Genomic DNA, 16,230 nt, shown 5'->3' on the forward strand with positions numbered 1-16,230 from the left:
AAATCAAGCTACTTTAGGAGGAGACACCTGAGGATCTGAGAGACAACCCTGCTCCTTAAGCATCAAAATAAATAAATAAATAAATAAGTAAATAAGGCAGGGAAGGGGTCCAAGAACGGCTAGTTTTGCAATTGCTAAATGTTAGATGACATAATTTATCATCCAAACCAGGACAATTCAGGGAGTAAAGGGTGACACAGTGAATAATTATGTGAGGACAACAGGCATAAACCTGGACTTTTCCTGGCACACCAAGACATCTGGTTACCCCTACTCAGCTATGGCTATCTTGCCTCCCCTATGACCAGACAACTTTTCTATTTCACTTACTCTGATTTAGCAAAGGCAAAGCAGCCTCCACCTATAGCAAGGCCTAGCAGGGTCACCTGCATATAAATATTTGTCAGTGATGATGCAGATAAGTCTTTCTTAGCAATATCTGGTATTTCAAATCAGCAAACATCTACAATTCACCAGGAAGAATATGCCCACGTCATGGGATAACTTAACTCTGGAATCTCCCACCAACTCCTCAGCTCCAGGCCAGGTAGTCAACAATGTGCCAGTTCCCCTATGTCTTAAATATTATCCTGACTCATCCTATCCTGCTCTCATTGCTGAAGGGATCAGAACAAGCTGATCCAATTGATCTAATTTGCCCCAAAGGTTAACTGTACTCTGTATTTACAACATTCACACAGCACTTACATTGTATTAGGTATTATAAGTAATCTAGAGATGATTTAAAATATACTGGCGGATGTACAAAGGTTATAGACAAATACTATGCCATTTTATACATAAGGGCATATTTTGGTATCCATGGGGGTCCTTGGAACCAACTCCGCTCAACCCCTGCCTGGGGATACAGAGGGCCAGGCTGTACATAAAATTGCCTTATCTCACGTCACAACCCACCCCTAGTAGCATAAGCATTATCAGTTTTTAAAATCTCTAATTAATAGCCTCCGCCCCATTGTTTATTTGAATTTCTTTTATTTAGCCACTATCTGAATTGACTACTCATTTATCCAGTGCTTTTAGCCTTACAACCTGTTTGAAAAACATCTTTTAAGAGTTAAGAACATAAGATCTTATCACACCCAAGTTGGAATCCAAGACCCGCCATTTAGTAGAAGTGTGCACACAAACTCTTGGGCAAAACATTTACTTTCTGAGTCTCGATTATTTACAAAATGATAGGATGACTATTAAATTTTTAACATGAATAAAATGCCCAGGGTAGTACTGAAAACACAGGGAGAGCTTACTAATAAATGGCAGTTATCAGTCTGTATGAGCTTTTACTATTACTGAAGTAAATATTAACCTTTTGTCTATCATCATGCAAAGTTTTTTCACATATTTACCTTAGTGTTTTTCCCCTTTCAATCACTTGACAGCAATGGAAATAAGCCTGCTTCTCATCCAAAGGTCTGATAAATATTCAGATAAATGTTTTCTCTAATTTATGTTTTTATTTGTTTTCTCATTCTCCCATCAGATTTATTTTCATAAAGGGGTAGCTTACTTATCAAACTTGATTTTCCCAAAGAACAAATAACCAATTATCTAAAAATCTTTTGCTAAACAACCCTTCCTCCTTCCCCACTGATGTATGATTTCACTTATGTATTAGGTGCATATATACCTCTCACTGAACTCCCTAAGTTGACTTTTAAAAAATCTGACTGTACTCTCTGGCCAAGATACACTAATTTAACTTGGGAAATTTTCTTGCTTCATAACATTCAGTACTCACATTCAAGACCACGGTAACTCTCCATTCTTAAGTCTTTTTTTCACTAAGTTAAGTTTATACTAGTTTTCTTCAGAGATCTTAAACATTTCATATCAATCCCCCAACTTAGGAATTTTATTTTTTGTTGCTATGATGAGATTTTTCTCCCAGTATTTTTATAACTGGGTATTGCTAGCAAGAAAAATGCTACCAACATTTAAATATCTTTATGTGGTATGCAACTATCTTATTGAAGTCTCACTTTCAGTTTTTCAGTTAATTCTGTTGGTTTTCCTAGGTTTAAGATTGCAACATCTGCAAATATTGCTATTTTCTACCATTTTTTTCAAGCAGTTATACCTTTTATTTGATGCATTCTTGCATTGGCCAGGATAATATCAAACATCAAAGGTGTATGGCACGCTTGTTTCATTTTCTGATTTCAAGGGGAATTCCACCAATGTTTTCCCATTTAGTAGGTTGTTTGCTGTTGGTTTAAACAGATATTCTTTTAAAGAGTTCATAATCAGGAAGAACTAGTGAATTAGCGTTGTTATCTTGGCACATACTGGTATGATACCACATGTTCAATGTATGCTGATACCAGACCTCAAGGGTTCAAAAACTAGGCTCTGTGACTTACTGGCAATTTATCCTTGGACAGATAATTTAACTTCTTGGCCTAAATTTCTTCATGCATAAAATGAGTGTAATAATAACAACCTCTTTCTTAGGGCTGTTTTGAGGACTGTTAACTGAGATAATATATTAGAACAATGCCTGGCACACAGTAAATACCAGGCATTATTTGTCTTCTTTAATTAAGAGAATTTCCTATTTAATTAAATTTGCTGGTGTTTTACTGAGAATTTTCATGGCTATTTCCACAAGTGAAATCGAAACATAGTTTTCTTCTTTTGTAATGTTTTAGCAGGTTGTCTCTCTTATATTTTATTATGTTTTTAAGAGTTCATGCTGGTTTTTGAACATGAATTTTATACCTCCTGGTATTTTTGTAGAATCTAGAATAAATGAGATAGTTTACTGGTAAGTTTTTCAAGATTTTTAAAGGAACTTATCCTGTTTATATTATAGGGGTCTGAAACTTCCCTCCTTTTTTTGGTTGGGAGGCCACGGCCTTTAATATACATGTAATATATTCCATGATTAACAATCTATTCAAGTGCGGCAGCTCTTAAGACAATTCCTAAAAGCAACCAGTTCCACTTTTATCATTAGCTCTTTCAAAGTTGCACATGACATACAAATTTAGAGCCACTGTCTTTCTCTCTGGTCACTTCCTTCCGGATGCACGGCTATGCCTTGTTCCTCTTCCCTATTCCTTCCTCTTCTTAACAACAACAAAAGCATCTGCAAAAGATAGCTGTGTCCTTTCCAAACACCTATGATATCCTAGGCTAAGGACACTCATCCCTCACTACACTTAATTTTAAAAGTGGGGGAGCTTTCATAAGATAAAAGAGAAAAAAGCTACCCCCCCCAATAAGGTTTTAGCTTTTGTGAGGACTGAGTGCACTCCCCTATTGTCCAGTCCTCTTCCATCAACTTACTTCCAGTCACTCACTAGGCAGTCTTCAGGAACAAGAGCAAGACTAGCTCTTGAGTAAACAAATGGGTTATGACCAAACTTAAAGAACAGGGGTGAACGATTTTAACAAAATTAAACTAGGAAGTATTTACTTTGCTGTGTGCACATACAGCAATATGGTACCAGTTCTAGTTCCTCCTCGCCTACTTGAGAAGGCAAGGCACAGGGATGCGGGCCACTGTATCTGCAACTGATTTGCCAGATGCAGCCTAGGAAAAGTGCATTATTATAAAGCTATCTTCTAATACAATGAACATAAGTAAAATGATCTTATAAAGACATCAAAATGACTTCTAGGGCTTCCCTGGTGGCACAGTGGTTGAGAGTCCGCCTGCCGATGCAGGGGACACGGGTTCGTGCCCCGGTCCGGGAGGATCCCACATGCCACGGAGCGGCTGGGCCCGTGGGCCATGGCCGCTGAGCCTGCGCGTCCGGAGCCTGTGCTCCGCAACGGGAGAGGCCACAACAGTGAGAGGCCCGCGTACCGCAAAAAAAAAAAAAAAAAAAAAAAAAAAGACTTCTAAGTCCTAAAAAATATTCCAACTTAAATTATACGATTTAACATTTTACAGACAATCTCAAATATGAATGAAACTATGAATCCTTACAGATCCGTATCTTGGCTACATCCTTATCCAACACACTTAACAGAATCCTATTAGGAAAAGAAATAGTTAATAAATGGACAGTAGCTTCTAGAAGTCAACACTCTGCTAAGGACTCACCCCTTTCTGGAATCTGTCCAGCAATCATCAAGTTCACTGTCTATGATTTGTGGATTCCACCTTTTCCTCTTTTGGAAGAACAGTACATTAGCTTCTCTCCTCTTCCTGCACAGCTCTCTCTCTTCACAGCTCCTCAAAGACCACTGACAGCTACTCAGTAACGTGCAAGTTTTCTCAGTGTCCTAGGATATCACACATCCTGACCAAAAAAACTTGATCTCATCTGTTTCTGTAACAGAAATCTCCTATGTTCCAGGATGATTCTACATTTCAATACCTTGTGGTGAAGGCAACAGAGTATGGTGGGATACAAGTACACCCTCTGGGACCAGGGTTTCAAATTTAGGGCCCCTTTCTAGGTGTATGATTTCAGACCAACTACTTAGTTTCTTTTTCTCTGTTTACTTAACTGAAAATATGGGAATGAAAATAGGATTATTAAAGGAGTAAATGAGGTAAATATATATAGCGGTCTTAAACTTTATACCAGCAGGTAACATATATGTGCCATGTTAGTAATTATTTATTCTTGTTACCTCATTCCTCTTACTTACACAAGTACAGAATCTTTATGCTTCTTTAATACTGACTTGGTCTGTCTCAGTGATGCTGATTAGAACCTCTCATTTCAGAAACTTCAGGTCATACTGAGGACAAATAGGCAATAAAAGAAACAACAGGAGAAAATTTAATTAGGGATAGACAATGTAAATGCCTCAATAGGTGACAAAAATGACTGAAGCAGCCAGCTAAGATCAGGACAATGGAGAACAGTCTACAAACTGGATTTGGCCCCCACCACTGTTAATACCCTCTAAATGTTCCTTTTCTTAGGTCGGGACACAAAAATTAAACCCTCAATAGCATTATAAAACACTGAGGATGGGGGAATTTAAAAAATGCAGAAATGGAGATAAAACAGGAAAGAACAACTTTTACCTTGTTCTTTTAGTGAACTACAACTATAAGGATACTAAACTAACCACTGATATAGGTATGTACTTATTTGTATTTAATTACATGCTATAAAGAACGATTATTCTAAACTTAAGATACTGTTAAAAATAGTTTAAAAAACACAATAATATGGCATGAAGCAATTATGAGTCCATTTACAATCAGGAGGCAAATCAACTTTAAGTGGGTCCTTACGGCTATTTTAAAGCTTACTATTCCAAAGGGCTGATCTCAGAACAAATGATATATCCAGCTACAGATCAAAAAGAGTTCAGGTTCACCTGAAGGCCACTTTAACACTTTCAAAGTCCTAAAATATTTTTGAAAGTGTGTACAGTGCAGAAGGAGTTTTAGAACTTCAGTTATCATAAAAGCTAAAAGGTATTGGGCACTTAAAGCATATCAGACACATTATGCAAAGCACTTCTTACTGAATCCCTGAATCCTCAAGACTACTTCATCCGTAGGTTCTACTCTTGCTATTTTACAGATGAGAAAGCTGAGGCAGAATGGACACTGAACACCCCGCCCAAGAAAACACAACCAGAATCTAAACCCAGAATTCTAAAGCAAGAGCCCTTCCTCTTCTAGGCTGAGCTTTAGTTTTCTCACTCACAAAACAGTCTCGACAGTATCTTCTCACTCTAAATCTTAAGAGTTTATAAATTCATGTAACCTCACAGTGTTTCTCAAATTGAATGGTGAATTATTTTAGTAACTAATAACATACATTTAAAAATAGAACAAAATAAAAAGTATCAGAACGCATGCATTGTACATAGGAAGGCCTAAGTATTGTTTCATGAAACTTCTTTTTCAGTTTTGACCATGTGTTTATATATGTGCTGGGTCACTGATAAAAAATGGAATTTCTCACTGTGGGCTGAAGTTTAAAAAAAAGGTGGGGGGAGAGCTTGAAAAGCCACTCATCTAAAGCGTTCATTCTTTTACTTAACAAAACTGAAAATAAGTTATTCCAACCTTAATTGAATTCCAACTTGCTGTAAGTAATCATTCCAATTAAAAAGTAAATGCTTTGAATTCCATACTAATAAGTATGGAAATAAGAGGTTCTCCCAAATTATGTTCCAACAGAACCCTCCTTCAAGGTGTTTGTGGGTATTTCCTGGGGAAAGGAGGTGTTCTTGTTACCAAATAAACTCGAAAATTGGGAAATACTGTACATTACATTTCCCTCCTGGACAGTCAAAATGCACATCATTAAAAACTCTGAAAAGCTCTGCAGAGAAACAGTAACACGACCATCATCAAAAAATAAAAACTGATTAACTGTTTTTAATCCAATGCTTTCTAAACTTAAATTTTCTCTGGAACCTCTCCTACCAACTACTAATCTCTCATAAAACCATATTGTAAACAGACAGCCAAACGATCTGCAAGGATCATTTTAATGACTTGAGTTTCTGTCTCCCTGTTGGAGAATCCAGAAAAAGTAAACTGGCTGATAACATGCTATCAAAGAGGGGAAGAGTTGTTTACCTGGACTAGGAAACCTCTGAGACTGACATATAGAACAGGACCCAGCATAATGGGCAATAAAGACTGCCTGTGGAACAAATTAATTCAGAATAGATTTTTGAGGAGTCATAAATGCTCAGGGGTGGTGAATATCACTCTCATCTCTTATCAGTGACAGAACCCTGAGCTAGAAACCATCCTATGATCTAAGCCAGCCTACCACCCTTTCACAGGTAGAGGATTAGAACCAGTTATAACCAAAGAATATTATCTTGAGCATGTTCTTCACATCTTCAAATCTGTTTCTACATTTTTGGTCTTTTCTTTTCCACTCACATTGCCTTTAGTTAATATTTTTCCTTTCTGAAAAACAAACAGCTCATAACACTCCACAACATATAGTATTGATACTTAAAAGTTGACAGAGAAACTAGATGTGAGGCTTGAGGATTTGTTAATCATTAACTTACTAAGCTTGTACTTCACAACCACATAACATTAGTTCGTAACCATTTATTCGTAAGTACAAAAGAAGAAAATTTGAAAAATAAATACATTTTGATGTAACATTACCTGAAGCAGAAAACTACTGCATTGTGAAATAACACGAGGCACCTGACCAACCAGAAGAAAAAATGTAAAAGCATGGTTACGTGCCACAGAGCTCGTAAAGAAATTGACTTCAAGACCACAGGCAAAAGGAGAGGTGTCCAGTAGAGGGGGAAAAAGCCTACAGAAAGCTTACACACAGGATCACTGAAAATAAAAACAAAAGAGACTGAAAGGGCTTTTTGGTCTGGTCCCCTTAGTATAATAATGGGACAACTGAAGCCTGGAGATGTGGAAAGACTTGCCCAGAGTGACATGATTAGTGAACGAGTCAGGACCCAGCCCAGATCTTCCAATTCCCAGGCTTCTGCATTGCCCACTATAACACAAGGCCTCCCATCTTCTCTACAAGACCAACATGAAAAATAAACACTACTTACTGGCCTAATAACCACTAATCAAATTATGACTCTATACAACTAGAGCATTTAGAAGAAAACATCTCATTTTGTGTTATAACATGTGGTTGCTGCCTAGAAACCTATTAATACCCTCTTAGGTATATTTACAAACCTTCGTTCTAAAGTACTAAATCAAAGAAAGTCAGCAAGAAACCAAAACCCTATGGACTGAAATAAAACTATGTCATATGAGAGAGTCACTGTTTCCGGGAGCACACATTTTGAAGTGAGGCAGATCTGGGTTCAAATCCTAGCTCAACTGTTCAACGTCTGTGTGACCTTGGACAGGCCCTCACCTTGGCTTCCATCTGTAATGATGCTGGGGGATAATACCACTTGATTCTTCATCTATTTCAACTTCATATTCATACAACTACCCCCCCTCCAAAAAAACTTGCCAGCTACATCATGATTATAAACATTAGTATATTAAACACCTTTAAAAAAAGGATTAAGTGCCATAAAGCATTTAACATATATGAATACAATCTTTGTAAATGCTAGTGAAAAAATTCAAAGAAGACATTACTGCATAAAGTATAAAACTAACTTTCTTTCAAGCAAACTGGATAAAGAACAAAGAACCAGACTCTACATCAGTCCGACAACTAATAAGCAGCACAACCCTAAGCAAGTGACTCCACCTCGCAGAAAACTCCACCAGTTACAGCTCAAAGTCAGCCACACCCCATTCCAGTTATGGTGCAGGAAGAACCATGCCGACTACAGGGTTCCTAAAGCTCTCTTCTACTTGAAAGAGTGTAGCATCAGCACCATCACAAAACTAAGTATGAATCGGCCCTGTCCTAAGCACTCTAGACATAGTAACTCATTTAATCCCCCTACAATCTTCTCAGATGGTCTATATCATTCCTGTCCAAGGAATCTAAGCTAGAGAGAAGTGAAGGAATTTGCCTAAAGTTACAGAGCCCATAGGAGGGCTGAGGGTTCAACAATCCAGGAGTCTGGTTGCATCTGTGCTTTTAACCACAGGTAATACTGGCTCTCAGAATCCTATAAATCCCAGAGTGGGCCTTAAACTATAGACATGTAAACAGAAAACTGTTAACGCTATTTCTTCCTTGTGTCCAAATACAGCTGATAAATAATCTACTGTGGAGGGAGAGAACAGTGACTAACACATTAATGGCACCCTGTAAAAGATAAAACTACAGTTCACTTGACAAGGTTATAAAGTAGTAACTTAAGATCAAGCTACAAAATGTGTATTTTGTTTCTCAAACATGTTATTAAAATAATCAAAGTGTTGTGATGTTTTAACATTATCATACTTCCTTGGTTATAAAAATTTATCTGCTGGATAATGCTCCTAAGGAACAATTATCATATAAAACCAGAATGCCACTAAATATTGGTAAATTAGATTTTCTGCCTCTGTAACCATGCACAGGAAAAATAAAGAAGCACATACAAACCTACAACTTAAACACTGTATTCTGAGTATGGAAATCTCAAATTAGACACAATGTATTAAGGGTTATGCAAATAGGTATGTGCCAGACACTGCCAACATAAATGGCCAGGGCAGGCTTGACCTCCCTCCTTTGGAGCTACTTCACACCTGACTGATTTCTCGCAATTCTCTGCATGCCACTCTTCCTTCCTCTGCCAACTTAACATCACAGTTGCTAAAAAACCACAATTCTGCCATCCCCTCACCCCTTCTATCTCGAGAGAAAAGTTAAAAGCACAGTGGCGCCAGGGAAGCTCAGTGGGGTAGAAAACAAGTCACACTGGAGGACAACACACACACGTACACATGCACACACATGCGTGCACACACCCCCCCCCCCAGAATGCTGACTGCAATAAGCTGTTAACCTTAATTTCATCACCACAGTCTATCATCTGCCAACTAGTCTTGCAATAACTCTTTTCAGAATCCTTGGAAGGCCTAAGAAGCAGAAGCAGAACAAACATTTGGCGTTTACTCCCAAACAAGTCTACTCTATAAATGCTGGTGGTACAAATATCTGCCTCACTGTGCTCTGCCCTCATACTCTGGACTGACAGGGTAGTGATTAGGGTCCAGGTGGATAGTCATTTGAGTGGTGAGACACACAAAGTAAGAAGTCCCATAGATCAATTCCTTCTTTAATTAAGGATGGCTCCAATACTAGTCTTCTCTCCAATAAAAAACAAATTATAGACTGATGACCCAATTGTTATGCAATTTTTAGGCTACTTGGCTTGATCTGCATTCACACAAATACAAGATCTTTATATCTCAATAATTAAATAACATATCATAAGCAACCTAACACAGAGGTTCTAAGATTTGATCTTTTCCACAATTTCATCACACAACAAAGTTTTACCAACATTTTGCCATTATATACACTAATCCACCTATCAGACTCCTGCTTCTATTAACACCAGACAACACCCATAAAATCAAATTTCTAAATAAAAGAAGCCATGGAAGACGGAAATTGATGTTTAAAATAGAGACACCACCAGAAAGGTAACCAGAAGACACTACCTGAAATGATGAAATCCTGCTGTACACTGGATTTTGTATTTGCCTGCTAAGGTGAGGTGGGTGGAGGTAGGGGGGTGGGATTTGGGTTTGTGTCTGTGTTTTATGGCAGGTGGCACAACTGTGAATGATCAATGAACAACTCCTCTTGGAAAAAGAGACGCTTGGTAAAATATGGCAGTAATTACAGAAATCTATAACCTACAAAAGTTGACCAAAAGAAAAATACTTTAGTAAATATTCAAAAGTAATAAAGGATGCCTTGTGGTATACACATTTGCAATATACAAATAAAGATTCAAATTAAACCATATTAGGACTTCCCTGGCGGTCCAGTGGTTAAGACTCTGCGCTTCCACTGCAGGGGGCATGGGTTCCTTCAATCCCTGGTCGGGGAACTGAGATCCTGCGTGCTCGGGGCGCAGCCAAAAAGATTAAAATAAATAAATAAAAATGAGACCAGATTATAAAACCAAGCCCCATACTTAAACTGGGCTTTCTCAGCTCTTCTTTTACAGTAACTTTACGAAAATTTATACAGTCTAACTCAGCATCACACTTTAAATGCCATTAGAAAGAGAAACAGAGACCTCATTAATACAGTTTAGATTGTAAAGCACAAGGGAAAAAACTGGTTTAAACAAGAACCTGCTAACGAACTAAAGGGATCTGCCTTGAAAAAAAAAAAGTCCCTTTTGTTACAGCAGCAAATTATTTCACAACAAATTACATATTTTACTAAAGAAATACCGACAGAAAAATGAAATACACCTAGCCTGAATCTTTGTGATGTTATGATCAAAAAGTAGTTAACCTGTATGGATGGCCTTAGTATAAAGACTATTTTTTAGGAGCAGGGGGGAGATGGGGTGGAGTGGGAAGGGGAGGTGCATCACAGTGTATGGGAGATATTATACCAGCTATGAGTAACCTTTTTATAGTGCCTTTAAAAAAAAGTACATCCACTCATATAGCAGAAATGTGTGATCTCTTCCATACCTGATGACAACACACATCCCAAGTAATAAAACCTTTCTTCATTCAACAAGCAATAGGATCCAAATCTTACAGAGAAGTTAAAAAATAGTCTTCAAACAAGACGCCTTTAGAAAAAATTCCATCCACAGCAACAGTTATTAAGCATGACTACTGCATTTTATCTGAGGTAAATAAGGCTATCTTGTCAGAAAAAATAATACACTTAAGAAGAAAGACTTCCCTTACACTTCAGTAAAAATATTTTTATATGAGGATACTCAATGACAAAATTGAAAAGCCTAATAAAAGCTATATATATACAGTTTATTTCATTATGTAAAGAAAAAAACAAACATAAAAAGACTGAAAAGGAAATATGCGAAAATGTTAATAGTAACATAAGTGGTAAGATTACAGAAGATAATTTTAAAAAATTTTACAGTACTTCCGGCATTTTATGTCTTTTTTTTTAACTGAAAAAAGTTGGCATTCACTTGTCATATAAACAAACAACAAATAAGTCCTTACAAAATCAACACAGGTTCTAAGCTGCTTCCATAGACCATACCCCTAGACTTCGAATAAAGGTGCTAATTATTTGCTAGCAATCTGGAAAAAAGGAACAAAATAAAGCCAAAGACTTTCATTTCTGGCTCTCCTATAAATATTTTCATAACTAAAAACTAATAAAGAAATTTTTACCTTTCTAAGAAAAGGTTCTATGTCCAACTTTCTATTAGTGACAATCTGCTTTTTTAAAGCATCAGTTTAGACTGCCTTACACAAAAACCATCTCAAAGAACTAAGTCATGTTCAGTTCAGTAGTTCCAAAATGTAGACACCTAATACACGGTGCGAGAAGTTTTGATGCATTTTAGTGAACTGCACCAACAGAAACACCTCATTTTATACACACCTTTCCATTACTTCTTAAGAGCCTGATATCTAAGGAAGCTTTCTGCAAAAGATACTTTGCTTAGCCTGGACGTGGATTTATTTGAATATCCGGGAAGCTGTCAAAATCGATCTCAAACTGCATTATATTCAAGGCACAGAATGTCACCTCTTTACTGGGCCTCCTTCTCTCCTTTCTTTCACAAGAGCGCCCTTAATATCCCCTAGCTTACACTTCCGGGCCCATGAGTCACTGAGAAATGAGCTCTAAGTTTTCCTTAAAATGCGGCTCAAACGGCTCCTCTACAGCATTCAACGATCTGTCCCCCCAGCAACTCTTTGGCCTACCCCCAGTCCCCACCGTGGCCCTACGCAATAAACTGCACTATCTACTATTTCTAGACTATACCTTTTTACCTTTGTCCTCTAGCTTTGCTGCTCCTCCACATACCGCGTTCTCTTCTGCAACCCTCCTCTCTCCCAAATCCCGTCGGGCCTTCAAGACCCGCTTTGTACCGCCTCGCCCAAGAAGCCTTCCAGATTTCTGCTAGGCGGAAGTGATCGATCAGTCCGGGTACCTTTGATCTTCCCTGGATACCTTTCTAGCATTCTGTAGTTCTTTCACAGGACTTATCATCTCCTTCCTGGTATCGTGGTTATTTGTGTACTCGCCTTATCTCCTGCACCAGAGCGTAAGCTCCTCGGGGGAGGGGACCGCGGGCCCGGGTTCCCCTTTGAATCCCTCTGGCGCGGACCGACCAGGGCGCCTGCACGCACTCAGCGCGCAGGCTGGTTCAACCGAACTCGGGAACGCTCCGGCCGCACAATTCCTAACCAGAAAGCGGTTAGGCATTTTCCCGAAATGAAGAACGCAGAGATGCTATCCGCCTCCCGATAACAGGAAGTTTACCAGGGACCAGGAGCGAGGTGGCCGGAGCCCTTGTGCAGTGGGAGTGACAGTTAGCCGGGCCCGCACTCCCGTGTCCTCCCGGCTCCGGCCGCAGACGCCCCCACGCCGCCAGCCCCGCCACAGAACCGCGGAAAGCTGGCAGGAGCACGGGGCCTCCGGAGACCCGGCCGCAGGCCCGTGGGCGCCGCGCCGGCGAGGACGAAGGGGGAAGGCTCTGCGAGAGGCCCGGGCCGGGCGGAGAGGGCAGGCCGGGCCGCTCCCGCCGACTCCCGGGCTGGGGCCGCCGCCGCCACCCGAGAAAATGGAGGCAGCCCCGGGGCCGGTGACGGGCCGGGACAGGGAGGCGGAAGCCGGGCTGGCGTCCGCGCCTCGAGAAGGGTCGGGCCGGGGGTCACTCACGGGGCTGGGCCGGGCGGCTCCCTCTCCGCCTCCGCGTCGTCGCCGTCCCCGTCCTCGGCCGCCGCCGCCTCGGGCTGCTCGCTCGGTCCCCGCGGCGCGGCTCGGTCGCTCGGCCCCTCCGTTGTCTTCCGCCCGTTCCTGCTCCCGGTGACAGGATCCCGCGGCGGCAGCGGCAGCTGCGCGAGCGGACGGCGGCCCAGGGGCTCCCGCGGCGGCCGCCGCACTGCTGCTCTCGCTCGCTCGCTCCGGCTGCGGCTCTGCTGCGGGGCCCCGCACCGCCTTCGCCCGGCTCCCGGAGGCTCAGTCTCTCCCAGGCCGCGCCGCTCCCCGCTCCCGGCCCGAGCCCGGCTTTGACGTGCGTCTGCGCAGCCGCCGAGGGCGCGACGTCGGGCGGTGCCGCAACGCCCCCTTCGGCCTCGGGCGCCCCCGGGCGGCCGGGCGGACTCGGGGCGTAGGAGTCCGCGCCGAGCCGCAGCGGGAGGGGACGCAGAGAAAAGCGGAAGCAGAGAACGAGAGTTCCTCTCCTTTCACCTGCAGCTTAGATGTTGGTGCTCAGCCCGGTCTCGTCAGTCTAAGCACTCTTCCCGGAGGAATCCTACGTCCACTGTCTGCGACCACTTCCTGAACTCTTAACAAAGCTCTATTTCTGCTAAAGGCCGGGGGCAGACTTGTGCAGACTCATTCCTTCCTACTTTCGAGAGACAGATAACTCTCATTTTAGCATCCTCTGAGAGAGAGTGTAGAAAGTGATCGAATGACCCATATTAATAGGATTCAACAGCCTGGATTTAAATCTCAACTCCACCATTTAGTCTCTATGGGCTATTTCCTGTTCCTATTCCTGCGTTCCTTCACATACACTCACACAGAAGTATGATAGCACAGTACCATAGGCTTATGAGGTTGAACGAGATAATGCATTGCAAAGCTCTGACAACAGACTCTGGTACATAAAAATGCCATACATGTATATTTTCATTTCTTTCTGTTGCTTTGCTTTTAATTTGTAACTGAACAGCTATTTTTGAGTATCTGCTGTGTGCCAGGCACTGTTCTAGGTGGTAGGGCACTGAACGAAACATTACCTGCTCCTGAGACAAACAATAAACAAATAAACCAACAAATATATGATATCAGATAGTTTTTAGTACTATGGAGAAAAAGCACACAGGCTAAGGAGGCGAGGGAGTGCAGGGTATTGTTATTTATAGCGTTCCCGCAGGGGGCAGCTACGTGAAGAAAGAGGCTGCTGTGAGCTCTGAGTATGGAAAAGCAGAAGGAGCAGCAAGGACCAAATCCCTGAGGTGGGGATGCCTTGGAGCCCAGCAAGGCAAGAGCCCTAAGGCGAGAGAGGAGAGATAAGAAGAGAGGGAGGCCAAATAGACCAAAGTGAGGACTTTGGTTTTTACTCTGAATGAGAGCGGGAGATATTTGGAGGGTTTTGAGCAGAGAAAGGATGTGGTCTGACATTTCAAAAGAATTACTCTGGTTGTGGTGTGAAGCCCAGCCTGAAGGGCCTGAGAGTTTCATCCAGGAGACCAGTTGGAAGGCTTTGGATATAGTCCAGTGACAAGAAGACAGACTCAGCCCAGTGGAAGACTAAAGAAGTGGTCGTGTTCTAGACACATTTAAAAGGGGGAGCTGACATTATTTTGCTGAATTCTTTTTTTTTTTAAAGATTTTATTCATTAAAAATTTTTTTTGTTTATTTATTTTTGGCTGCATTGGGTCTTCACTGCTGCGCACGGGCTTTCTCTAGTTGCGACGAGCAGGGGCTACTCTTTGTTGTGGTGCGTGGGCTTCTCATTGCGGTGGCATCTCTTGTTGTGGATCATGGGCTCTAGGCACACGGGCTTCAGTAGTTGCAGCACGCAGGTTTCAGTAGTTGTGGCTCACAGGCTCTAGAGCACAGGCTCAGTAGTTGTGGCACACAGGCTTAGTTGCTCCATGGCATGTGGGATCCTCCCAGACCAGGGCTCGAACCCATGTCCCCTGCATTGGCAGGCGGATTCTTTTTTTTTTTTTTTTAATAAATTTATTTATTTTATTTATTTATTTTTGGTGCGTTGGGTCTTTGTTGCTGCGTGCAGGCTTTCTCTAGTTGTGGAGAACGGGGGCTACTCTTTGTTGCGGCGCATGGGCTTCTTATTGTGGTGGCTTTTGCTGCAGAGCACAGGCTCTAGGCATGTAGGCTTCAGTAGTTGTGGCACGTAGGCTCAGTAGTTGTGGCGCATGGGCTTAGTTGCTCCACAGCATGTGGGATCTTCCCAGACCAGGGTTCGAACCTGCGTCCCCTGCATTGGCAGGCAGATTCCTAACCACTGCGCCACCAGGGAAGCCTGATTTTGCTGATTTCTAAGTTTTGTGTGTGTGTGTTTTTTGTCTTTTGTTTTCTCAAGCAACTGGAAGATACAATTTGGGGAAATGGGGAAGACTTAAACAGAAACAGATATGAAGGGAGGAACTTGGAAATACATTTGGGGGCATATTAAGTTGAGCTGCCTGTGAGACACCCAAGGAGGGAGCTTGACATAGACGTCTGGGGTTTGGGGGAGAGGTCTGGGCTGGAGATAGAATTGGGGGAGTCCTCAGAGTAAGTAAAATCTCAATACAGTACTCAGGGAGATCCTCTAGGGAGAGAGGGTTAACAAAAGACAAGGCCAAGGGTGAGCCGGGGCCCCAACATTCAGAGGTCAGGGAGATGACAAGGAACCAGCAAAGGATGCTGAGAGGAGCCAGCATGGCAGGAGGAGACCCAGGAGAGGTTCACATGCTGGAAGATCAGGGATGGAGGATGGATCTATGGTTCTGAATGTGGCTAATAGTTCAAGTAAGATTAGTAGTGGTGATTGGTTGTTGGTGTCAGTGCCACCGAGGTAACTAGTGGCCTTGGGAAGAGCTGTTTCAGCAGAAGTGGGTGGGAAAGCCTGACAGGCATGGTCTCTAGAAAGAATAAGACCTAGAAAGACCTCTGTAGAGAGAATTGGGCTCTAGAATGAGACACCATGGGTGCAGACAATTTTTTCAT

At 41.7% G+C, this 16,230-nt stretch overlaps 1 protein-coding gene across 1 annotated transcript in view; it reads right to left on the minus strand.

Moving 5' to 3' along the window:
- CAB39 (calcium binding protein 39) overlaps positions 1-13,556 on the minus strand; it is an 88,063-nt gene extending 74,507 nt beyond the window's left edge. The window contains exon 1 of the mRNA XM_060106999.1: positions 13,203-13,556. The gene's annotated coding sequence lies outside the window, so the exon portion shown is untranslated. The remainder of the gene's footprint in view (positions 1-13,202) is intronic.
- Between the last annotated feature and the right edge of the window lie 2,674 nt (positions 13,557-16,230).

This window comes from Mesoplodon densirostris, chromosome 8 (assembly GCF_025265405.1).
Source record: "Mesoplodon densirostris isolate mMesDen1 chromosome 8, mMesDen1 primary haplotype, whole genome shotgun sequence".
NCBI lineage: Eukaryota > Metazoa > Chordata > Mammalia > Artiodactyla > Ziphiidae > Mesoplodon > Mesoplodon densirostris.